The sequence below is a fragment of the Gopherus evgoodei genome, chromosome 8, assembly GCF_007399415.2.
Source record: "Gopherus evgoodei ecotype Sinaloan lineage chromosome 8, rGopEvg1_v1.p, whole genome shotgun sequence".
Taxonomy (NCBI): domain Eukaryota; kingdom Metazoa; phylum Chordata; order Testudines; family Testudinidae; genus Gopherus; species Gopherus evgoodei.
In genome coordinates, this window is record NC_044329.1 from 14,652,867 (window position 1) to 14,679,579 (window position 26,713).

Here is a 26,713-nt window from a genome sequence, read left to right on the forward strand (position 1 = left end):
TACTTCAGAGCAATGCCAATTTACACCAGCTGAGGATCTGGCTCATTACGGTATATTATATATATTCAGTTATTCATTTCAAAACCCAAGATGAACGCATTCTTCCCTGTCTCCCTGAACGCAATCAATAAGTAGCCTATAGACGTACATTAATCTAAAAATACCTGTCTCACAACCAAGTATAGCAGACACACAGAGGAGTTGGTGACTCATCTTAAGAAGGAAAATGTGATTTGTATGCTCACTTGAACTAGTGAAGACCTGCCTTTGACCTGGATAAGGAAGGTGAAGTAAGTGTATAACCAAGTATTGTAAGAATTCTACTTGTGGGAGAAACTCTGCTGGTTAGTGCTGTGCTGTCTCTCTGAAGGGGGGGGTCAGTGATTGACTCATCTAACTGCAGAGAAGCCCATTAAACACTTGTTACCATGGGTAGTGGTGTGAATGCATCAAAGTTTTATTGACAAGGCCTAAAAAGTCTCAAGCCTGATTTTTCGCTGTCCTGCACCTTGTGTCCTCCCTTATACCTGTGCAAGGTGGGTGTAAAAGGCTATAATTCTGATTCCCACTTTGTACAGGTGTAAGGCAGCAGAAAACCAGGCCCTTAGTCCAACACAGGGAGAACTCTCTCAGGTCTATATTTGATGGAGTTCATACCCCAAGTGCCACGGGCGCTTCACATCCCATGCATTTTCATAAGCTTGCCTCCCTCCTTTTCTTTTCCATCCTTCTTAGGGCTTGGGTTTTTTGAGTGATGATGTTTTCTACTGTACGATTCATAGATGCCTAGTGACAGGCACTCTATAAATAGCTTGAATACATACATACACATAGTTACCTGGGACAGAGTATTAAAAAAAAAAAGCAGTAAATTGAGAGGAAAAAGGTGCACACACACCTGTAACAGCTAGGTTTTACAGGCAGAGTAAGATGCAGATACACATAGCTTGATGGCACGTGGTGAGGCAGCATTCAACTTTGGCCTGTAAAATGTTTAAGCCTCCCTCCCAATGTATTTGAAGGTTACGTACCAGATAGAGATCTCAGTTATCTGATTTTGCAGTCTTCAAGAAATGGGACTCTGCGCCTGGCATTGCTCATGAAAATCTTAGCCAACACTTGCTCAGGGCTTTGACGACATAAAAGCAGAACTACGTTATTGTACTATTAGAGGTGGGCCTGGACCATGCCTCAGGACTGGCACACTGATGAAGTTCAGATCCAAATCTGAACTCTGTTGCTTGGGCCCATTTTTACTATACTATTATTATTCACTTTGATGATGATGCTGTAAGAAAACAAGGACTTTTGTAGCTGTAAAACTCAGCAATATTGTCCCTTCTCTATACAAGCCCTCATTTGTTAGTCTGTCTCTTCATTCATATTAAGACTGTTCAAACCTTGCAGCATTCACTTGATAAAGGAGTCTGATAACTACACTCTGCAATTTGAATTGCAAAGGTTGTAAGTGACCTGATCTCTGCAGGTTGCTTGAAGGTATCCCCAGACCCAGTCCCTCCCAAGCCCACCCGTCTCCAAAACACACACTGCCTCTTCTACCTTGTGGTGTTCCTTGAGCTTGTTTGGGAAGCGAGGCCTGTCTGTTTGGGGGGAGGAGATTCACTATTGGCTCAGCTGTGTCAATACACTCAACATGCTGACCCAACTATCCTGAACATGGGCTGAGGTTTGCAGAGGCATCAAGTGTTTCAGTTCAAGTAGGTCTGAAGTTCAAGGCATGCATTTTACATAGCTGTGTCTCACATGTTATGCACATAAATTTAGTTAGGTGTTGCTCAGTATAGAAGCAAAAGCTAAACCAAGGCTTTACCCTCTAAAGACTCCAGCTTAGTTTGCCAGGTCTTCTGTAAAGTTCTGTGATACTCCGTTTGTGGATACATTTTTCTGGGGTTGGGGGCAGGGAGAGTTTAAAAAAAATGTTTTGTATCATGTTTTCCAGTTATATGGCTTGAGATAGAAGTTTATATTTAGGATCGCATAAAGCAGGCTAGAGGCTATACTGCCCTGAGAGAAACAGTGCCTAGGCAAACTCAAGTGTACATACCTTCTATAAACAGGGTTTCTTAAACTGGGGGTCGGGACCCCTCAGGAGGTCGTGAGATTATTACATGGGGAGGGGAGTTTAGCAAGCTGTCAGCCTCCGCCTCAGACCCCGCGTTGCCTCCAGCATTTATAATAGTGTTAAATATATTTTAAAATGTTTTTAATTTATAAGGGGGTGGTCACACTCAGAGGCTTGCTATGCGAAAGGGGTCACCAGTACAAAAAAGTTTGAGAACTACTGCTCTCTAATATGAAACAGGAAGCTCAACAGTACACCTAGAACTGATCTAGCAAAGAAAAAGGAGGGAAAAAAAAAAAAAAAAAAAAAAAAAAAGAGTGGGAGCAAAGTTTGTACGATATTTTCCTACTTATCTTTTTCTTCACAATTCTTTTTATTAGCCTGAAACACCTGATTGAAAACCCAATGACTGGACGGATGTTTGGAGGATGCCCTTATTCAGTCAAGTCTTAATTTAGTGATGCCTTCTGGGAGTTTTAAAAATGACTTGGGTCCAAACACCTATCTCCAGACGTCTTTAATGGGAATTAGGCACCTAACTATCTTTGAGGATCTGGGCGTTAGGGAGCACCTGTAGCTCCCACCAACTTCAGCTGGGGCAGTATGTGTGCTGAGCAGGTATGAAAGTCAGGCCCTTTGTGATTTGCAGGCTGCTAAAACTCTTGATATTATGGTTCTTTGTCTATAATTGCATGAGCTAAGGATGGAGGGTCAGATCTTCCTTTCTGATCCATTAGCCAGACATCTCTACTTGCTAGCATTAAGATCAATGTACAGCTTTTACTACACAGGAATTAACAAATTGAAAACAGAAGTGTGCTAGTGCTAACACAAGAATACATTAAAAGCTTCTCCATGGCTGACATGTCAAATGCTTTAACATGGGGACAGTGTGTTGCTGTCATTACAAAGGCCTTGTCTGCACTTACAGTTTTGCAGCGCTGGTAGTTACAGCTGTGTTTGTACAGCTGTGTAGGGCCAGCGCTGCAGTGTGGCCACATTTGCAGCACTTGCAGCGCTGTTGGGAGTGGTGCATTGTGGGCAGCTATCCCAGCATTCAAGTGGCTGCAACGTGCTTTTCAAAAGAGGGGGGTGGGGTGGAATGTGACAGGGAGCGTGGAGGAGACAGAGAGAATGGATTTTTGGAGCTGACACTGTTCTCAGCTCCCTGCCTTGCAAGTTCTAAGGACTGGAAGACACACAGTGCCTACCTTCAATCATTTTAAAAGTTCTAACTCCCTTCCCCCACTCCTCTCTCATTCACTAAATCCAAAATTATGTACTTCTAAATACCCGTCACACCAGATAAGCAACTGCTCAACACGGACTTCCCCCTCCCCCTCTGCCGTGTGAGCGTGCTGTTTCTCTCTTCAAGCAAACAGCTGTGAACATTCCAAAGTAATTCCCCTGCCTGCCTCCGCTCGCTCAGCAAACAGGAGCTGTGTTTGTTTTTTAAATAAGCAGTTTGGCTGAACTCCGAGCTCTCCCTTTCTTCCGGTTTGTTGTGGACAGGAATTCTGGGATACCTCCTTATACCCCGGAGGTCAATAAAAGCGCTGGTGGGCATCCACACTTGCTGACCAGCGCTGGAATCCCTACACCCGAGGCTCGACCGGGTGTACAGCCAGCGCTGCAACCAGGGAGTTGCAGCGCTGGCCGTGCTTTGCAAATGTGGCCACATCCTAAGTTTCAGCGCTGTAACACCCTCACCAGCGCTGCAACTCTCTAGTGTAGCCATGGCCTAAGTCTGATAGAAATACATTCTGTGGGTAACAATAAAATATTGCATTCAAGGTTTTTGTTTTTTGTTTTTTTTAAAAGTAAAACTCGTGTAATGACTGAGCCATTCTACTGAATCCAACCCACTAATTCCACTGTGTCCTCCAATACAGCAAACGTTCTGTAATTAGGCATCAATTTGCAAAAATGTGCCCATCAAGTTCTAGTACCTTTCCTAAGGATCCTGTCTATTCTTCAGGACTAATGAAGTGAGAGGACCCTTGTCATGTTTTAACTGAGTTGCAACCATACTTGGTGTGAGGACATCTGTGTTTTCCAGATCCTTTATCTTGCTATATATGCAACACACATACACACACACACCCCTCACCTACAGATAGGTGATTACAGGCAGTGTCACTGCCTGTACTCTCTAGCATTAAACCCAATCTAGATTGCAGAAAATCCTTCCATACCAAATATCAATTTTGTTCCCCATATAGAAATTGGGCTAAGCCTCTCAATGCCCTCAACTCCTATTGACTTCAAAGTTAATAAAATGTGATGACTAGTAAACGCTAGAAAACTAAGTGATCTCAGATAGCTTTTCTATGCACGAGAATGTCACCATATTTTTAAAGCATGTAGTTTTATTTTCTTGCACACAGAACCGATAATATATAGACCATTAATTACTGCAACAGTTGTTACATTAGGGACTAGAATTCTCACTGGAATAGAAATTAAGTGAGTAACCAGCTTTTCTGTTCAGTTCATGGAGAAGCTTTTCAAAGGAGGCCCTGCATATCTAAGCAGTCATTTATCCAGCCCTGCCGAGATAGTCTGGCTCTGTCAGACTTGATAGTATCCTCTATCATTTTAAATCTCCAGAAATACATAATTTGTTGAGTTGTCTTTTCATAAATACTATTTAGCTTTCCCTTCACTTTTTTAAAAGCTTCCCAATTTATGTAATAAAAAGATGCTTACTCACTATATTTTAAATGGTACAGCCTCCAACAGAAAATAAATCCAATATTTAGCTACATTTGCAGCATGTTGTTCCTCTTTACATTACTCATAAATAAGGCTATATTATCCTCCTCTTCATTGCTGTCATTCTAAACTTATTGTAGATCTTTGAAATTAAAATAGAGAATCAGGTTTAGCATTTAAAGAAATCTCTTCATATGTCTTCAAAGAAGGGTTGTCAAATGACATAATATTCATTGGATGCACCAGATGCACACTATTCAAGGCCCAATGACATTCCACACTCCCTGCATCCTTGCATTAAGGGCTTGTCTACAACAGTGGTTCTCAAACTTCTTCCACTGCTTGTTCAGGGAAAGTCCCTGGCAGGCCGGGTCGATTTGCTTACTTGATCCGTCCACAGGTTCAGCCAATTGCGGCTCCCACTGGCCGCGGTTCGCCGCTCCAGGCCAATGGGGGCGGCAGGAAGGGCAGTCAGTATGTCCCTCGGCCCACGCCGCTTCCTGCCGCCCCCATTGGCCTGGAGCAGCGAACCACAGCCAGTGGGAGCCACGATCGGACGAACCTGCAGACGCGACAGATAAACAAACCAGCCTGCCCCACCAGGGGCTTTCCTTGAACAAGCAGCGGCCAAAGTTTGAAAACCACTGGTCTACACTATACTATTTATGTAGCTGAAGTTGCGTATCTTAGTTCAACCCTGCATGGTAGTGTATACAAGCCCTAAGAGTAGGAACCAGTCTACCTTTCCATTTCTGCATGATGATGCTGTAGACCAGTAGGAACATTTCAGTTGTGATAATTTTATACTGAAAGACTCCTTATCATGGGATAATTACTGATGAAGCCAGCTAAGAACAGAAAATTTGACTGAAAACTAAAACATTAATCCTTGTCTCCGGGGCAGCCAGCCACGGTGGCACGTCTGCTGGCCTTTCCTGCCCCGGAGACAAGGATTAATGTTTTAGTTTTCATTCAAATGACGTTTGCTATAAGACTGCCAAAGTTCTAAGACTAATTTAACTAGTGGTCTTTTACCACTTTCACTAGCGATACAATGACTTACAAAGCCATGTACACAAATATATTGGAACAGATAAGAAATGAACTGCAACCTACATTTAGCGTGTGGGAGATTATATTTGTAAAATGTTTGCTTAGCAAAGTGCCTATGGGTTCACTTAATCAAGCCAAGTATCCGTATACAACCAGACTGCATAGTGACAAGCATTAAACAAACAAGAAGGGGTGTGTGTGTGTGGGCGCGTGCACACATGCATCAAGTCTGTGTTGAACCTACAACATTTTAATTTGCAAACTAAATCCCGCAGTTTGTGTTAGAGGGGTTAGAAGGAAATCAAACCCCACAAGTCCACTTGGGCATTCAAGTTCAGCATATTTAAATCTCCAAAGTGACAGGAGATATTCATATCAAACATAGTCAATAAGAGTTTGGGATCTGATATCCAATGTGCCTGTGACCATCATCCTCTGCTTGTGAATCTTTGGCCAACACAGACTGGTTATTAGCACTGCTGGGAAGCCAGTGAGCCTTCCTCCCCTTAGCCTGCCTCCTGTGCTCCATCATCCCCTCAGTGGTAGGGAAATATCTGTAGGGCATGAGGGGGCTAAGAAGGGAGGACATCCTGGGACCACTTCAGGAAGGGATAGGTCTAGGAGCATGTGCGTGCACGCGCGCACGCACACACACTTCCCATAGGCAAGAAGCAGGTTTTGAAGCTAGGTGGACATGTCTCATAAAATGCCATTTAAATAGTTAGCCAGTCTCTGGTACTATTAAAAAACCCTCATGTTTAATGCCAAGTAAGAACCATTGTTAAAAACAAAATGCAAGATGCTAGGTCCAAAACTTGAGATCCTTGCTTAATTTTTTTTACACTATCATTATCCAGGAAAACTCCAACTCATTTCTATGTGCGTTTGCCTAAGGGCTGAATAAAATTAGAATAGAGAGGACCTCAGGATTTGGCCCTTAGAAAATAAAGTTCAGTCATCATGGGCTAGGTTCGCAAAGTGACACAATTAGCATTACTAAGTTTGCACTGATCAAACATCCTGGGTAAGCAGAAAAAAACTCTACCTACATCTGGAGGCTTCTATCATCTCAGCCGGACAAACACGTCTCAGAAAGGCTGTTTCAGAAGAATTCTGCACAGCCTGCTCACACTGGGGAACCCACTACTTTTATATACTTAGTCCCAATGCAACTCATTCAAAAGCCTTGCTGGGCTGCTCTGCATATGCAATCTAGAGCTCTAGCAATAGCCGGAACCATTTTATCAGAAGGATTTTAGAATCAAAACTAGACAATTCTTACATTAAGAGCAAATGCCTTAAACTTGATAAAAACCTCTCATTTTTGCAGCTGAGCTTCTCAGCCCTTTGCATAGCCACATTCACATCATCAGCCACCTGTGGAATTACTGCCTTCAGGAATTTGAGCCTTCATCACAGCAAATACTAGATTCTTTCCCCCCTTTATGATTGTTAGAAGACATCTGAAAAAACAAGAACACTTCACAACCCACAAACAATTTTTGTGGCTAATATTTTATCCTTATAAAGCTACTGTATAAAGGTTTTTAAAGGGCTCTTCCCTCCCACCCCTAATTAAAAATTAACAGAAATGCATTAGAAATTATTCGTTTTTACAGTGAAAAAAGATCTCGAATTACATTATATATAAGCTTCCATTCACTATTATGCTGTCCCTCTTCTTGCTCAGCTTGCGCCCTGCCTTTCGTCAAACAGGATGTGTCCAGAAGGTTGTAAAATGTATACCCTACCTTTCCGGAGCCTCTCAGAGAGCCTACTGCTTGTGCGATTTCACAGCTGGTAACTAGCTAAAGCTTTCCTCCTTTTATGAGAGACCTACCGCCAATGCAAGATTCCTTGCTCTGTTCTGCAGTGGGGCAGAATTTACAACACTTGAGTATTGAACCAATCAACAGATTCTGCAACTAAGTCCTACCTCTATGCAAGTCTGAGATAAACATACTTTCAGCGCTGGGGTGAACTGATTAGGCTCCTAGAACATATATTTTGCCTTTGATCCAATTAGCTCATTGTTGAGAATAAATATGCCAAGATCTTGGGCAGAAATACTTGTTAGGGAACTGCTGCTAACTCCTGAATGTCCCACCCCCTCCCCATCTGCAAACCGTGGAAAGTAGTTAAGCGAGGCTAATATCAGCTTAGTCTACATTAGAGACATCACCACTATTCAAAAAGTAACCCTTGATGTACCAAATATTTTAGTTCATGAAGGCAGATTGCTCTATTTCAGTATAGTTTTCAGTGATTTATAACACCATGCTTAAGTCTAGACAGCACAACATTGATTGCTTAATGATTTTGACACAAATGTATGTGAAATAGATTTTGAAAGTTTTGTAACTCCTGGCCATATGAAATAAGGACAAAGGTTTTTGGTTGTAAATCTGTAACAATAAATACAGAGTTTTTAGAAGGCAGAAGGGAGGGTCCTCTTTTGCTAAGTAATGACCAGAAAATGAAGACAAACTAAAGCTTCTGACACAAAGTAAATCAGTGGAGTTTTTGTATGTTGAAAAAATTGTTGTACTTTGAATAGAATGAACACAAACTAAAAACTTATTCCAAAAATATCTTAATAAAATGCTTTAGGAACAAACCTCCTTACGCAGACTATTGCCAACACAGTTATTACGTTCAAAGGGCTGCAGATAAACACTGTTTTTGCCAGAGTGGCTTTTTGTCAAGGGTACGCTTGTCACCAATAAAATCTCTACAAAAGCTTTTGCAATTCATTAATGCTACTTCTCTGAAGAATTCTACAGTAAGAGTCTCTATGGAGGCAGAGTGGTAGAGACATAATAGTAACCAATGTATGCAAAAATTTGAGCCAATGGTCACTAATTTGACTCAAATATAGATACTGTGCAATCAAACTTAAAGAATTGCCTTGGCAACAATGACGTAAGTAGAAAATTTTATTTTCAAGGAACGTTGGGCCAGATCCTCTGCTGGTGTACATCAGCTTCACTCTACTGATTTAAATGAGGCCATGTCAATTTACATAAGCTAAGGATCTGGCCCCTTATTTCAAACTGGCTATAAAATAGCAGATGCTCTTAAAGCTAGTTAAAAATATATATTTATCAGGTGTCCTCAGGGTCAAACCCAGCTCTAGGAAAGGATACTCTAATAGTATGAGACAATTGCTTTTTCCTAATTGAGGTGTTGGCTTGCACAACAGAATCTTCACAGTTAGAGAGGCAGACAAAGGCAGCATGTGGGGCACTGCATGAGAGCAGTAGCTCAAAGGAGAGGTACAAATATATTTTTAAACTTGTTTCTGTTTAAAAAGAAATTTACTTTCTAATAATACATGGTCGCCATCTTTTTCAGCAGGGCTTTATGGGTGAATATATTTATGGGTAAATATATTTATTTACAGGGGTACCTCTTGAAAAGAGCACTCTCACTTACTGTCTGGACAGCTCGCCTGCAGCTTGCAGTACTCGGTATTGCCTACACAGAGCAAGAAAGTGCTTTAGAATTTATTATTAGAAATGCCGAGCCACTTCGTGATGAAGTGTTCTGCCTTTTAGAAGGGTAGAAGTGCCTAGTGGTCAGCCCACCCCTTCACATAGCATGGCCCTTTAAGCATCTGAAAGGTCTGATTATATTTACAAGGACTTGGGAGAGAGGAAGTGATCCCAGCAGTGAATAGAGTCCAGGAGGAAATCCCATTACTATTTCTTAATGGGCCTGAGGCCAGGAGCCTTGCAGAATGGGAGGGGCAAGGTTTTCCTCTCCCCAGCCAATTGAGGATGAACTGGGAGAAAGCGATCAGCACAAAGGTTGCCCCCTCCCTCTTCTAGCAGTGTAGCTACCAATAGGAGAAAGTTGCCAAGCCTCTGAGCCTAGAGAATAAGTGGGGACAGCTGAGAGAGAACCTGGCTAATGCCCTACAGCAGACTAACTCACAACCCCGCTCCAAGAGAAGAGCTGGGTATTCCTGCTTTAAAGGGAGGGATAGAAAGTGCTTGAATTACCCAGATCCAGCAAGAGGACTGGTGCTCCTGCCACAGAGAGAAACCAGGTCTGAAAGGTAGTCCAGAGAATACCGGGAACAGGACTCTGACTACAGGCTTCAGAGGAAACCCAAAAACCAGAGAAGCTTTTGTTTATTTGGGACTTTTGTTATGGACTGTTTTGCATGAGGTTTAATAATAAATCAACCCGAAGTAGGGTATTATTGAATCAGGAGGGCCTTGAGTGGAGTTATTGGGTTTCTAAGAGGGGAAACTGAGGTAGAGTGTCGCTATACCAGCAAATCCTCCTAGTATAGATATAGCTTATACCAGCAAAGAGTGCTTTTGCCAGAATAGCTTATACTTGTTACCTGAGCAAAATAAGCTATATCAGCAAAACCACTTTAATGTAGGGCTTCTCAGACAAGGGTTGCCGCTTGTGTAGGGAAAGCTCCTAGCGCGCTGGGCCAGTGTGTTTACCTACCCCGTCCGCAGGTCCGGCCAATCACGGCTCCCACTGGCTGTGGATCGCTGCTCCAGGCCAATGGCAGTGGCGGGAAGCGGCAGGGGCTGAGGGATGTATTGACCGCCCTTCCTGCCACCCCCATTGGCCTGGAGCGGCGAACCACGGCCAGTGAGAGCCGCGATCAACCAAACCTGTGGACGCAGCAGGTAAACAAACTGGCTCAGCCCGCTAGGGGCTTTCCCTGCACAAGCGGCAGCACTAGTTTGAGAACCACTGATCTAGGGAACAGCACTAGCCCTCTCACTCTCTGTTACAATAGCTGCAGACTTGCCAACCTTCTAAATCCAGAAAGAGGTTTACACACAGATACTGAAAAATGTTTAGGCTATCTGTGGGCACCCTCAGAGAGGACAAATTCTTTTGCAGGACTTCAAGGGGTTTGAAAGCACAGCAAGTAACACATAAATAATAATAATTTTCTCTAAGAGCACTTAGCTTCAGAACTCAAAGGGTATTTCAGGTACCAATAATGTAAATGAAGTAAATAATGTGAAATTGAGGTGTGGAGAAGACAAAGGCCTTATTTTTGGAAGTGCTGAACACCCAAAACTCCAGCTGAACTCAATGGGAGTTGCAGATGCTCAGCACCTCAGACAGGTTCTAAGGCCCAGATTTTTAGAAGTATTTAGGCATTGTGGTGCTCAACATTGCAACACATGATTTAGGAGCCTAAATCTCATTTTCAGAAGGGATGTAGGCACTTAGGAGTCTAAATCCCATTTACTGCTCCTAAATACCTTTAAAATTCTGGTCCTAATGTCTACTTTAATACAAATGTGATGAATACTTACTGAGGCCTAAGCATGTTAAATGAGCTAGAATTTATCTTAACACAGTCCACAAATACAAAGAATGCTACCTCTACATTTTGTGCTGACTATTCCTCATTAAAGGCCTGATGCAAAGCCCAGAGATCAATGGAAAGCTGCCAATTTTTCTTCACTGGGCTTTGGCTTAAGCCATAATTCTCCAGACAGAAAACAGTTATATCAGTAAGTGAAAATATTGTTTAAATGTTTCCAGTCAAACAAAACTTGTTGACAGAAATAAATAAATATACCAACTGGGCTTCTCTTATGTACATCCCACCTTATTATGCCATACCAATTTGTTTGCAGAACACCAAGTTTGCTTTGAAATTTAAATTTAAATGGTCTCACTCAAACCTATGGAGAGAAGTATCTTGTCCCAACAATAAGTGATTCTAGACTCCAGGGGATGGATCTTAAGCTTCTAGTAGTCAGCAGAAAGACACCTAGTGACTTCAGTGTGTACTGGATTGGGTCCTTGGTGTCATTTCATTCTTCTCCTATTTTATAATCCCATATTAATCTAAACATCAAGATTAGCACTTTTAGGTTATGCAGCTGATCTAGCTAATGGTTGCTCATACTCCTTTTTACAACACTGCTTTTCAACCTAGCAAAGTGGCTATAATCACTGACTAGAAACCTCAAAGCAACAACCCTATTAATAAGTGGCGTAAAAATCATATGCCTATGGAAAAACCTGTCACTATTAGAAATGATAAATATGGAAAACATCCATTTATTACATTATCACACAAAAGCTATGTAAGCATTAAATCTTAACATTTCCCTTATTATAAGGCCATCTTTGTCTGTATTACTCTTATTTATTATTATTTTATATTTGTATTGATTATGCTATATATATTTTTGACCATTTATGAAAAATGGCAGAAGGAAATGTGTTATGAACGGAGTGCTAACATAATAAACGGATACTAATGTGAGACCTACAGATTATCATTCCCCCCAGATTTCCTTATTCTGCAAATACATGAGAGAATGAGAGAATAGATCTTCAAAGTGCTTTACAAAGGAGGTAAGGTGAATGAGGTAATAGCATTTATTGGACCAACTTCTTTCACCAGCAGAAGTTGGTCCAATAAACGATACAACCTCACCCATTTGTCTCTCTCATGTTTTAACTGATATTTCAAAATAGTCATGAGAACTTTTCTATTCATTATCAGGTTTGGTAAATTTTCCTCATACCTATATGTGAGCACACACACATACACTTTTAGTTTCTACAAAACTTCATTTTGCAGCTTATATTTCTTCCATTATTTCTTTGTTCAGAAAAGTCCCTATAACTAGGCCAAAGATCACATAAAAGATCTTCCCTTTTCCTGTTGCAAAAGGCAGATCCTAAAACCTACTCTCTAGATATTTTTCGTGGTCTCTAAAGCATTCTACTTGCTCTGACCTCTTCTTGGCAAAATAAATAAAGTTTTCAAAAAGTGTTAAAGTACAGAGGCACAGAGCTAAGTGCTCAGACAGCTTATTCTTCAGTCTCAATGGCTGAGAACTTTGCCTTTTCAATCGTGTTTGAGCAAATAAAACGAATAGAGAATATGCAAATAGCCTTTCCTAAATGAAACACAAGACTGAATTGTTGTTGGCAGGTCACAGTATCACACCACCCTCACCAGCCTGTCAACTGAAAGGATTTTTTTTAAACATCATCATCATCATTCAGATAGCTGGCTGGAAAGTCCAGTCAGAATAAGACTGTTCTCAATACACAACAAAAAAATCCTTTCAGGCAAAATAAAATTAGGACTCAAGCATTACACTGAACTGCAGTTGGAAGGTTATTTTTGTTCACTCAGACTGGATATGGGGGCTTTGATTTTTTTGATTTTTTTGATTTTTTTTTTTTACTGGAAGACTATTCCAGGCCATTCCCAATCTGCTGTCTTGTCAGAGCAAACTAGGAAGGCCAATTACAAAACTCCAACCATTTCCTAAAGGGACAAAATGTGCCAAATAGCTGATAAGTTGCATTGCTGCTGTCTTCTAAAGGAAAGGAAAGCCAGTTCATACTGAAAGCCCTTATGGAAAACTCAGGGATAAAACCAATAGGTAAAAATTAAAAGGATTCGTGGATATTACTCTAAAACTCCCCCAGTAATATAATAGGGAATGAGATCATTTGGACAGAATTTGTGAGCCAATCTACAGAATTCAACAGACAGCTACCATCCAAGCTGTATAATTCTAAAGGCTGGTCTAAATATTCTGTAAAGTGTTGATAATTATCAACTGAGTTCTGTAGGACTTTTCCATAATTACTGAATAGAGAAGTTCACCTAAAAGTTATCTCCTTGGTGTAGCATTGAATCATGTTTTGTATAGGAACAATTAGCCAGGGCCGGCTCTAGGTTTTCTGTGGCCCCAAGCAAAAAATTTTTTGGCTTCCCCCAACCCCAGCCCTAGGTTCTCACTCCCCCCCCCCTGCCACCCCAGCCCTAGGTTCTCTCTCCCCGCCACCCGCACCACCCCTGGCATCCCTGGGCTCTCTCTCCCGCCCCCACCCGCAGCCCCTGCCTCCCCAGCCCTGGCAACAGGGCCAGCGCAACCCATTAGGCGACCTCGGCAGTCGCCTAGGGCACTAACGTTTGGGGGACGGTGACGGCCACCGCGGTCATCGGTGGTATTTCGGGGGCAGGACCTTCCGCCGCCTCTGTCAGGGGCGCCATTTTGGGGGCGGGACCTTCCGCCACCTAGGGCGCAAAAAAGGCTGCCGGCACTCCTGCCTGGCAGCCCTGGGCTCTCTCTCCCCCCTCCACCCCCCCATACCACCTGTCATAAACAAATAAGTAAGAGTTACTAGAACAGAAGTACTTCATATCCCTTTTGCCTGTAAAGGGTTAACAAGATCAGTGAGCCTGGCTGTCACTGACCAGAGGACCAATCAGGGGACAGGATACTTTCAAATCTTGAGGGAGGGAAGTTTGTGTGTGTGCTGTTAGTGTTTGGTGGTTGTTCTCTCTGGGTTCTGAGAGTGACCAGATGTGCAACCAGGTTTCTCTCCAATCTCCCTGATACAGGTTCTTATAGATTCAAAATAGTAAGTACTAGGTGATAAGGCAAGTTAGGCTTATGTTTGTTTTCTTTATTTGCAAATGTGTATTTGGCCGGAAGGAGCTCAAATTTGTATTTTGCTGAAAGGATTTTAATTTGTATTTGTATACTTAGGCTGGGAGGGTATTCCCAGTGTCTATAGCTGAAAGACCCTGTAACATATTCCATCTTAAATTTACAAGGATAATTTTTACTGTTTTTCTTTCTTTAATTAAAAGCTTTTCTTGTTTAAGAACCTGATTTTTTTTTATTCTGGTGAGATCCCAAGGGACGGGGTCTGGATTCATCAGGGAATTGGTGGGGAGAAAGGAGGGAAGGGGGGAGAGAAAGGTTAATTTTCTCTCTGTGTTAGGATTACTTTCTCTCTCAGGAAAAGTCTGGGAGGGGGATTGAGAAGGAGGGGGGAAGGTAAATTTTCCTCTCTGTTTTAAGATTCAAGGAGTTTGAATCACAGTGATCTTCCAGGGTAACCCAGGGAGGGGAAGGCTGGGAGAGGTAACGGTGAGGGAAAGGGTTTACTTTCCTTGTGTTAAGATCCAGAGGGACTGGGTCTTGGGGGTCCCCAGGCAAGGTTTTGGGGGGGACCGGAGTGTACCAGGCACTGGAATTCCTGGTTGGTGGCAGCGCTACAAGTACTAAGCTGGTAATTGAGCTTAGAGGAATTCATGCTGATACCCCATTTTTTGGATGCTAAGGTTCAGAGTGGGGGATTATACCATGACACCACCTTCCGCCCTGGCAGCCCTGGGCTCTCTCTCCCCACACCACGCACACCCCTTGCCGCCCCAGCCCTGGGCTCTCTCTTCCCCCTCCACCCGTACCACCTTCCACCCTGGCAGCCCTGGGCTCTCTTTCCCCCACCACCCATACCCTCTACCACCCCAGTACTGGGCTCTTTCTTCCCCTCCCACTGCACCCCATGCCACTCCAGCCCTGGGCTCCCCACTCTGACTCTGCCCACTCTCCCATTGCCTCCAGCTGGTCTGGCACTGGCAGGGTCAGGGTAAGCAGCAGGGATCCGGGGCTGCACCTCAGCCCAAGGTCCCTCCAACCAGGGCTCCCGCCTCTAGGACTGGCCAGGACACAGGAGGGCAGAGCTGGCAGACCGCCCCAGCAGGGGCTGAGGAGCCAGGGCAGGGTAGCCCCAGAGGTAGTGGAGCCCTAGAGAGCTGGACATGGACCCTATAGGGCAGCGCCCTGCCCTCTATCGCCCTGCTGCTGCTGCTGTTTCTGGCTGCCCTGCTGCAGTCCCTGTGTGGCTCAGGCTGCTTTGCACAGCCCCAGTTGTGGCGCTGAGGGGGCGGCTGCCCTGTGGCACCTGCAAGCAGCTCCATGTGCCCCGTGAGGCGGCCTCCAGCCTGAGTGTCCCCTGCAAGGAGCCTGCCCGGCCCAGCAACAAGGTGCGGTGCTGCTCCCCTGCGGTGTGAACCACAGCAGCCCCAGGGCACCCCCCACGCATGATGTGCTGCTTCTGCCAGGGCTGGTTCTAGGCTTTTGCTGCCGGAAGCAAAAAAAAAAAAAAAAAGGATGGCCAGAATGCTGCCCTTGAAAATGGGTCACCCCAAGCACGTGCTTGGTTTGCTGGTGCCTAGAGCCGGCCTTGCACTTAACTTCCAATATAGGACATTTCAGATGTCTAAAATTTGGGAGAGATGTATTAGTGTTTTTGTTTTCTTTTTTCTTTACTAATTTAAGATGGGATTTTTTTTAAAGTGTCAATGATTAAAGAGCACAAATCCCATTGATTTTCAGTGAGATTTTCACTCCGAAGGGCTGGTCTCCACCATTAACTTGCACTGAAATGACTAAATCAGTTATTATTTTATTATTTCAGTGCAAGTCTGTTTTTGGACAATTATTTCAGATTCAGATTAGCTGAAATTGTTAAGCAATTGATTTATTCTACATCAAAATAGGATACTTTTATTCTGAAATGAGTGTCCGCATGCAGACTTGCACCAAAAAAACCAAAAGGGGTGAATTAAAATTGATTTAGTTATGTCAGTACCAGTTTGTATGTATACCCACCCTTAGGTGCTTTTGGAAAATCCCCTCCCAGGAAGATAAAATTGTGGCAATGAATACTCTCATTCAACTTTTGCTGATGCAGTCTGTCAGGAGGACTTAAGGAAACCAGTCCTAACTTAGAAAGACTGCCCTCTAGCTTCAAAATAAGTTATTTTAATTCTGAGTTTCTTAACTCAATACACTGTGTATAGCATCAGACACAAGTATTGGAAGTAACTGGAAGATATTAAAAATCGACAACAAGGAGGCAGGCTGGGTACTGGCTTGTCTAGTTATTGGATTACAGCTGGATTTTGCTATTTTTGGGGTTAGCCTAATTTGCGGGTATTTTCTTGTATTGCATAATTTTGTGGGGGATTTTAAGTAATTGCTGGCAGCACAGAATAAGTGGCTTTTTGTTTCAGAAGTCAAAATAAACATGGCTCTAATCCTGCCCAGGCGGAGTCATTTGCAAGAGGGAGCCTAAATAAACAAAAACACAATAAACAATGACCCCAAATGATAATAACAATATATTTAGCCAGAACTGGAGGAGGAAATGAAATGAATATTTAATGTAATTATAAATTCTCAAAGCAAACCCAGATGGCAACTAGTCCATCATTCAGAAAACAACTCAAGTGTCAAGAATCTCAGATGGCACCAGTAAAAACCTAAATGAAATAACACAGTAGACTAAGGGGATACACTTTTTTACTATTCTAACTCGTGCTATTGCCTTGAGACATTTGCAACAGTTTGTACTGTGGGGTAGAGAGTGGAGAGCTGCCATACTTAGTCCTAATTTGGAAATCTTTCCTCTGACCAGAAAGTCTTTCGAGCATTTCTAGAGTCTGTGTGAGCTGAGTGGTTACTTCTTGAGAGAAAAGGCCATTAACATTGCCGGAGACTCCCGAAGGGATCCTTACCAGCCAGCACACAGCAGAGCAGCCCTGAGGCTACAACAAGTTGCAGTGAGGGCCTGGGTGGTCCCCATTTGCCTCCAGGATTGTTTTGGGAGGGAAAGGCGGTGTATTACCACCTTGAGCTCTCTTCCTTGGTCAGTTGCTAGGGCCCTACCATATTCATGTTCCACTTTGGTCAATTTCACGGTCACAGGATTTTAAAAAATCATAAATTTCATGATTTCAGCTACTTAAATCTGAAATTTCATGGTGTTGTAATTGTAGGGATCCTGACCCAAAAAGGAATTGTGGGCGGAGGGGAGAGTCCCGTTACTACTGCCCTTACTTCTGCGCTGCTGATGGTGGGGCACTGCCTTCATAGCTGGGCACCTGGCCACCAGCTGTTGCTCTCCGGCCGCCAGCTCTGAAGACAGTGCAGAAGTAAGGGTGGCCATAGGCACGAATTCCATGGCTGCTCCCGGGCTGGAACACCCATGGGAACAAAAAAAAGGTGGGGACTGAGCACCCACTGGCAGCCCCCCTATCAATGCCTCTCTCTCCCCCCAGCACCTCCTGCTTGTGCATGGGAGGCAAGTTTGTAGAAATTTTGGTGGTGCCCAGAGCCCGCCCCCCCAACTCTGCCCCCTCAAACTCCGCCTCCACCTGCCTAAGGCTCTGGGCTGGATTTCAGGGGGGAGGTCTGGGGTGCAGGTCCTGGGCTGGGGATTAGGGTGCAGGAGGGGTGCAGGCTTTGGGAAGGAGTTTGGATGCTGGGTGCAGGCTCCAGGCTGGGGCAGGGGGTGGGTGTGCAGGAGGGGGTGAGGGGTGCAGGTTTTGTGACACAGTTTGGGTGCAGGCTCGTCTCGGGGTAGGGGTGTAGGAAGGGGGAGGTGGTGCATACTGGGGCAGAGGATCAGGCTGCAGGGGAATGAGGGTTGGGGCTGAGGATGAGGGGTTCATGATGCGGGGGGGCTCAGAGCTGGGGCAGAGGATCAGGCTGCAGGGGAATGAGGGTTGGGGCTGACGATGAGAGGTTCATGATGCGGGGGGCTCAGATCTGGGGCAGAGGCTCAGGGTGCAGGGGAATGAGGGTTGGGGCTGAGGATGAGGGGTTCATGATGCGGGGGGCTCAGATCTGGGGCAGAGGCTCAGGGTGCAGGGGAATGAGGGTTGGGGCTGGGGATGAGGGATTCATGTTGCGGGGGGATGAGGGCTCTGGCTGGGGATGAAGATTAGAGTGCAGGGGGATGAGGGCTCTGGCTGGGGATGAGGGGTTCATGATGTGGAGGGATGAGGGCTCTGGCTGGGGATGAGGATCAGGGTGCGGGGGGATGAGGGCTCTGGCTGGGGATGAGGATCAGGGTGCGGGGGGGTGAGGGCTCTGGCTGGAGATGAGGATCAGGGTGCGGGGGGATGAGGACTCTGGCTGGGGATGAGGATTAGAGTGCAGAGGGATGAGGGCTCTGGCTGGGGATGAGGGGATCATGATGTGGAGGGATGAGGGCTCTGGCTGGGGATGAGGATCAGGGTGCGGGGGGATGAGGGCTCTGGCTGGAGATGAGGATCAGGGCGCGGGGGGATGAGGGCTCTGGCTGGGATGAGGATTAGGGTGCAGAGGGATGAGGGCTCTGGCTGGGGATGAGGATTAGGGTGCAGGGGGATGAGGGCTCTGGCTGGGGATGACGATTAGGGTGCAGGGGGGATGAGGGCCCTTGCTGGGGAAGAGGATCAGGGTGCAGAGGGATGAGGGCTCTGGCTGGGAATGAGGGGTTTGGGGCGTTGGAGAGGCTCAGGGCTAGGACAGAAGAGCAGGGTAAGGGCAGCCTGCCATGCCATTAGTGGATGGCAGGCGCTAGGACCCTGGGGCAGCAGACAGCAGTTCTGTCGGGAGCCGTTCTCTGGCAGCACCCTCATCAAATGCTTGAGCTGCCTCTGTTACTAGAAGGCATTTCTTAGGCCTGGTCTACACTACGCGTTTAAACCAAATTTAGCAGCGTTAAACCGATTTAACCCTGCACCCAACCACACAACAAGGCCCTTTATATCGCTATAAAGGGCTCTTTAAACCAATTTCTGTACTCCTCCCCGACAAGAGGAGTAGCGCTGAAATCGGTATTGCCATGTCAGATTAGGGTTAGTGTGGCCGCAAATTGACGGTATTGGCCTCCGGGCAGTATCCCACAGTGCACCATTGTGCCCGCTCTGGACAGCAATCTGAACTCAGATGCACTGGCCAGGTTGACAGGAAAAGCCCCGCGAACTTTTGAATTTCATTTTCTGTTTGCCCAGTGTGGAGCTCTGATCAACACAGGCGGCGATGCAGTCCCAAATCCAAAAAAGAGCTCCAGCATGGACCGTACGGGAGATACTGGATCTGATCGTTGTATGGGGAGACAAATCTGTTCTATCAGAGCTCTGTTACAGAAGATGAAATGACAAAGCATTTGAAAAAATCTCCAGGCTATGATACAGAGTCCACAGCACAGTGCTATGTGACAAGCGTAATGGAAAGCCAAAGAATCAAATGGACGCTCATGGAGGGAGGGAGGGAGTACTGAGGACTCCAGCTATCCCACAGTCCCCGCAGTCTCCGAAAAGCATTTGCATTCTTGGCTGAGCTCCCAATGCCTGAAGGGTCAAAAACATTTTCCCAGGTGTTTCAGGGTATATGTCGTCAATTTACACCCTTCCCCCACCCCGAAAGAAAAGGGAAAAAAAAGTTTCTCGCCTTTTTTCAGTGTCACCCTATGTCTACTGCATGCTGCTGGTAGATGGGGTGCTGCAGCACTGAACACCAGCATCCCCTTCCCAGTGGCAGATAGTACAATATGACTGCTATCCATCATCAGCAGCCTGTGAGTGCTCCTGGCTGGCCTTGGGGAACTCGGCCAGGGGCGCCTGGGTAAAAATAGGAATGACTCCCGGTCATTCCCGGCAGATGGTACAGAACGGCTGGTAACGGTCTTCATCATAGCAACTGGAGGCTGAGCTCCATCAGCCTCCCCGCCCTTCATGTCTAAAGAAAAGATTCTGTACTGCCTGGACTATCATAGCAGCGGGAGGCTGGGCTCCTCTCCCCCCAACCCTTTAATGTCCTGCCTGGACTATCATAGCAGCTGGAGGCTTCCTGCTCCTCATTTTATCTCACTAAAAAGTCAGTGTTTCTTATTCCTGCATTCTTTATTACTTCATCACACAAATAGGGGGACACTGCCATGGTAGCCCAGGAGGGTTGGGGGAGGAGGGAAACAACAGGTGGGGTTGTTGCAGGGGTACCCCCTAGAATGGCATGCAGCTCATCATTTCTGCAGGATCTCTGGGGCTCTGACATGGAGCGGCTGTGCTCTCTGGTTCTCTAGTACACTTGCCCCATATTCTAGGCAGGACTGACTCTATTTTTAGACAAAACATAAAGAAGGGAATGACCCAGGGAGTTATTCCCATTTTTGTCCACGCGCCCCCGGCCGACCTCAGCGAGGCCAGCCAGGAGCACCCATGACAGCAGCAGACAGTACAGAACGACTAATAACCGTCATCTCATCACCAATTTACAATGGCATGGCAGACGGTGCAATAGGGATGGTAACCGTCTCTGCTACCTTGCAAAGGCAAATGAATGCTGCTGTGTACTGCATACCGCGTCTGTCAGCAGCATCCAGTACACATACGGTGACAGTGACAAAAGGCAAAACCGGCTTCATGGTTGCCATGCTATGGTGTCTGCCAGGGCAATCCAGGGAAAAAGGAAGCGAAATGATTGCCTGCCGTTGCTTTCATGGAGGAAGGACTGAGTGACGACATTTACCCAGAATCACCTGCGACACTGTTTTTGCATTGGGATCTCAACCCAAAATTCCAATGGGCGGGGGAGACTGCGGGAACTATGGGATAGCTACGGGATAGCTACCCACAGTGCAACACTCCAGAAATCGACGCTAGCCTCGGTACATAGATGCACACAGCCAAATTAATGTGCTTAGTGTGGCCGCATGCACTCGACTTTATACAATCTGTTTTACAAAACCAGTTTATGTAAAATCGGAATAATCCCGTAGTGTAGACATATCCTTAGGGTCAATATTCATCCTCTCGCACAACTGCTCTGACATGGGTATAGCCTTTATTCAAACTGTAATTTCCTCCATATATAGCAAAATTGCTTTCCCAAATTAATGGTTTACTCAAGATGTGCTAGGGAGGGGTGCTGACCCAGGATCTCAGATGAGCCCCCCCAAATGTAATCCTTCTGCCTGGTGATGTAGGCAGCATGAAGGGCCAGCTTCTATATCATGAGGTCCTCTTAAAATTACAAAACAAAGCCAGCTCAAGCTTCCACCCAGAAATCTGGGAAAATTAAACACCACTTCTGGCAGTAATACTTCCCCTCTCAGAAACACTGAGTCTGTGTATAACAGAAAACTTTCCTTAAGGAGGGAGGTACACAGAATTAAGTTGGGAAATCACAGTGGCAATGACTGAAAAGTATGAAAGCAATAAATAAACACCCACCCTATAGTCCAGTGTCCTTTCCCTCAGTTTCCTACTTTGCGGTGTGAAAGTCCAATGGACAACTGCCCCTTTCACATGCCACTTCCCTTTTCCCTCTGCTGCACCCCACTTACGGGTTGTTGTTCCAGATTAGTGAAGGTCCAGAGGCTAGAGACGCGTTCAGTTGGGTTCACCTCTAGCTCCTGGGGATGGGGAGGTGAGCGAGTGCTGCCTCCACCACTGCTGCTGTCCTCCTATTGGTTCTGCTGCTTTTCAACGCTGTCATTGCCATCTCTTCTGCTGCCTGCCATGGTCTTTGCTCACTGCTGCCCGCTGCTATCCCCTCTGTTGTACCTTGGCCTGGTCCAGACCTACAGCCCAACTATTTGTAACCACACCGCTAGGATTTGCTGGGAAGGGAGGGGCACCTTTGATGCTGCTGCTACATCTCTCACCATGCTGCTTCTAGCTACGATGCCGTGTTCTGAGGTTCCACCACCTAGCCCAATTCTTAGTGATTTCAGTGGATAGCAGAGAACCTCACTACTGCTGCTGCCTCCTTTACAGTGGCTTTCACCAGCACACCTAAGATTCAGCCCCCTTGACCCGTCTATCAGTGCTTTCAGCCCTAGTAATCACTCAGAAAAGACAAAGACTCTTAACTGAATCTAACCAGCCCTATCTTTAAATACTGGAGGGGAAGAGTCAAATAGCATCTAGGAGCCTTAAAACACCTATCCCATCCCCTCTGACCTTCGCTTGGATTTACTTTACTACTCCTCCTTCAGTTAGGTCCTAGGAAGTACAGTTTAGTCATGCAGTAAGGGTAACTACATTCTGTTACCCCGGCATCCGCAACTTAAGAAAATTTTAACCTAAAGCAGCCAAAATTGGTCACCTTGGTAAAGCAGATATGCCAATTGATTACTGTAGGCAGATTAGGTTGTTTATGCAAATACTGTCTGCTTATGCGGTCTCTTCCCCCAGGTCAATAGATGGCTGGAGAGAATTCATTCAGAACGATGGCTTACATACAGAGGCGGCTAAATAATCTGAAGCAAGTTAGGCATACAGTGATATTAACTCTTTTTTCTGCTTTCCAGTTTTTCCATGAAGAACCATCTAATTAACCCAAATGCACTCGTTACTCAGTTACCCAATAATTTCAATACATATAGATGGTCCATGAGCAACCTAGGTTTATTACATTTCTGTTCAGTATGGGTCAGTTTTTCTAAAGCGCCTAAGTGCTTTAGGAGGCTAATCCAGGAATAACTAGAACAAATAGCAAGAAGCTCCAACCCCACAAATTCAAATTCAAAATTAGGCAATTATTTTTTTAAAACAGTGATGGTGATTCGGCATTGGAACAAACTACCAAGCGTTGGGTTCTCTTTCTCTTGGTATCTTCAGATCTAGCCTGGAAGCCTTTCTGGAGGTATGAGTTCATGAAACATACATTATTGGACTTGATACAGGGCTGATTGGGTGAAATTTAATTGCCTGTGAGACACAGAAGGTCAGACTAGATGACCTATTGTCCCGTGTGGCCTTAAAATCTATGACCTCATGTGATCTTCATGCATCACCTGTAACAGAAAAATTCTAAGAGAATGTTTATGTGTGTTTTGTTTCCCAACTAAATGAGGTTTTTCTGATGAATTGTCTGACATAACCATTTCATGTGAAGATGCTGTAAACTGCTTGCTCACACATCAACGTCTGAAATGTGGTTTTACTGTGAATGATGACTCTATAAAGAAAATGGAGCAGCTTTACCCAACCCCTCTGCCCCTATCTGGTATCCATTCTACAGTCAACTTGGCTACTTTACGTGATACAAGTGCAACAGTCATCAGTAGCGGGTTTACAGCGGTGCCATGGCACCAGGCCCACACTCAAAAAGGGCCCCAGCCTGGCCCACTCCAGTTGGGCTGCGCCCCAAGCCACTGGCTCCTCTCCATCCCCCCTCTACCTCCACCACTCACTCTTCTCTGTAGGGCTTCTCTCTGCCCCCTGGCTCCGCTCACCAGCTCCCGCTCACTCCTCTACGCTGGCGGCCAGCTGGCTGCCTGTCAGTGCCAGGGCAGAGTGGAGCCCTCAGCCACTGCCGTTCCAGGCCAGTGACCTGAACGTCTGCTTCAGGATCCCTGGGGGAAGGACCCACCTCTCCCTGCCACTTAGGGTGACCAGGTGTCCCGATTTTATAGGGACAGTTCCGATTTTGAGGTCTTTTTCTTATATAGGCTCCTACTAGCTCCCACCCTCGTCTCGATTTTTCACATTTGCTGTCTGGTCACTCTACTGGCTGTCCCTCCTCCCACCAGCCTCTGCAAGGAAACTCCTCCTCCACCGCACGCACCAGCATCAATAGGGTAGGGCTGGGTGGGGCTCCGGGAGATGGGGCCGCTCTCTGCTCCCAGACTTCAGCTGTCCTGTTCCCTAGCACTGTGCTGGGCTGGAGGATCCCTGCTCTGCGCTGGCTCAGCAGGGCTGATGAGTAAGGCTACGTTTCAGTGACAGGTATTTTTAGTAAAAGTCATGGACAGGTCACGGACAGTAAACAAAAAGTCATGGCCTGTGACCTGTCCATGACTTGTACTATATACCCCAAATGAATCTTGGGGGTGAGTGGCCCAGGGGGCATTGTGAGTGCTCGGGGGGGGGCCAGGGGTGGCGCGTGGCTTAGGACCACCACTGGTGCTCGGAGCAGATGTTGGCAGGACTGGCAGGCTCCCTACCCTAACCCAGCTCCGCATGGCTCCCCAGAAATGGCAATTTGTGTCCCACCCTCTGGTCCTGGTGGAGGCACGGCCAGATGGCTCCGTGTGCTGCATCCGCCTGGAGCACTAGCTCTGCAGCTCCCATTGGCCGAGAACCGTGGTCACTGTGATCTGCAGGGGTGGTACCTGCCGGTGGAGGCCACATGCAGCCTCTGCCTATGAGCTGAGGGAGGGAGCCCCCCAAGGTAAGCGCTGCCCAGAGCTTTCATCCCCTCCCATGCCCCAACCCCCAGGCCCCACCCCCACCCAAACTCCTGCTGCTGCTGTGGGAGGGGGATGCTGTGGCCCGAGACTGCCCCAGCAGCGGTGAGTGTGGCTGGCCCAGGGGCTGCCTGGAATCCGTGACTCCTGTGACCTCCATGACAAACTCAGCCCTACTGATGAGTGTGGCCAGGGGACAGGGTGTGGAGATGTGGGTCTCTAGGAGGGTCTGTGGGGGATGCTGGGCTGTGAGAGGGTGGGGGTGCTGGGCAGTGGGAAAGGTTTGTGTGTTTGGGGATGCTAGGCAGTAGGGGGTCTGCTGGAGGGCACTGGGCAAGGTCTGTGTGTATTGTGGTGCTGGGCAGTGGGGTGTCTATGTGGAGCGCTGTGTAGCTGTGGTGGTGGGGCTGTGGGGAAGGGCACTGGGTCATGAGTAGTAGGGGAGATCTGTGTGTGTTGGGGCACTAGAAAGTGGATTGTCCTGTGTGGGGTTCTTGGCAGTTGTGTGGGGAGTGCTAGGCAGGGGTAGTGGTGTGCAGGGCACTGTGCATTTGTGGTGGGAGTCAGGAGGGGCGCTGGGCATAGCAGGTCTGGGGGCGCTGGCATAGGGAGTCAGGGGATGTTGGGCGGGGAGCTGTGTGGTGTGGCATGGTCCCAACCTCGAGGGGAAGGGGCATGCTGGCCGCACAGGGCCCAGTGGGCCAGTGTGTGTCTGGCGACTGCCAGTTTGTAAACATTGCCCTCGCACTGGGCTGGGCGGAGGTGGGCCATACCATGCCCCATTGTCTCTGGCTGCCCCCTCGCTCCCCCACGCCATGCTCCAAAGCCCTATGGAGGCCCACTAGTATGTTTGGCATTGGGTTCACAAATCCGGCCCTGATTGTCATTACTGTTTGCCCTGCAGTGCCAAGAGAGGATTTGTGGCATAAACCTGATAGGAGAGAATATTGGAGTACAGGCAAAGAGCATTAAGGGGGGTTGTTTTGTATTCCTCATAATCATAATCTTATTATTTTTAAATATCCACGCCTCCCCCAAATAAAGAAAGAATAGTAAAAAGAACAAAAGGTAAAGGAGTGGGATCGAGTTAATCAAAGGTTTCTAAAAAGTTACACCGAATCTTTTCATATTTGTTTTGAGGTCTCTCTTTTGAGAAATGTTACTTGCTCTCTAAGTCTGTTTTCAAGACCTGAAGAAGAGCTCTTAGTTAGCTTGAAAGCTTGTCTCTCTCACTCACAGAAGTTGGTCCCATAAATGCATTACCTCACCCACCCTGTCTCACCTGTTCTCTAGGTCAGTCAAGCTGAGCAAAGCTTCTGTCTCTGGAGCCAGTCTGCTATTCCATCTAAGCAATATGAGTCGTTTGGCTACAAGCTCTGCTCTAGAGGATCAAGCTTCCCATGAGTTTCCCAAATGATGGGATAGATCCCGAAACACAGTTCTGGGAAGTACTTTTTAAGTAGGTATCCATTATCATATTAATCCTCCTGCCTAATTCAAGCCAAAAGGATTGTCTCTTGGGACAGTCCCAAAACAGGTGAGACAGCGTGGCTCCGCATTTCCAGCAGCAGTCTGTTTTGTAGGATGATAGGGAGCCAAGAGCTTGGAAGTCCTGGGAGCCCTGGTTCTCAGGCTCATTGTTCCTCAGTGGCACAGGCTTTCAGACTCCAGCTCCTCAGCATCCCACCACGCAGGCTTCCCTAGATCCAGGGAAAGCTGCTGCCCCAGAACAAGGCTCCACTCCCTTTCATGGAGAATTTTGAAATTGGGAGGGGGAGGTTTATGCTGAATCAGAACACCACCAAATTGTGAAATATCAGAATCCTCTGCCAGATGGAATTCCCTTTCTCCACCCGGCTCCAGAAACTGCAGGGAGTTCCATGCAGGGTGGATGGGATGGAAGATGTTTTCGGAGAGTAAAGAGTAGATTTCTGCACACAGGGTAGTTCAGTGTGGGGGAGATGGCTCACGTGAAGCTAGTTCCAAAGTGAAGAGTGCCAGCAAAAAAAGGCTCATGGATGAGCAATTCTTCCACTCCTAGACCAAAAGCAGATACACTACCCTGCATGCAGA

At 46.3% G+C, this 26,713-nt stretch overlaps 1 protein-coding gene across 7 annotated transcripts in view; it reads right to left on the reverse strand.

The window, feature by feature from the left end:
* ACSL6 (acyl-CoA synthetase long chain family member 6) overlaps positions 1–26,713 on the reverse strand; it is a 113,678-nt gene that overhangs the window by 80,104 nt on the left and 6,861 nt on the right. For 2 of the 7 annotated variants that reach the window (XM_030572203.1, XM_030572201.1), the window contains exon 1: positions 7,603–7,743. The exons of 4 other annotated variants lie outside the window; for them this stretch is intronic. The gene's annotated coding sequence lies outside the window, so the exon portion shown is untranslated. Of the gene's footprint in view, positions 1–7,602; positions 7,758–26,713 lie in introns of those variants that run through there. One more of the 7 variants, XM_030572204.1, reaches the window with a different exon arrangement.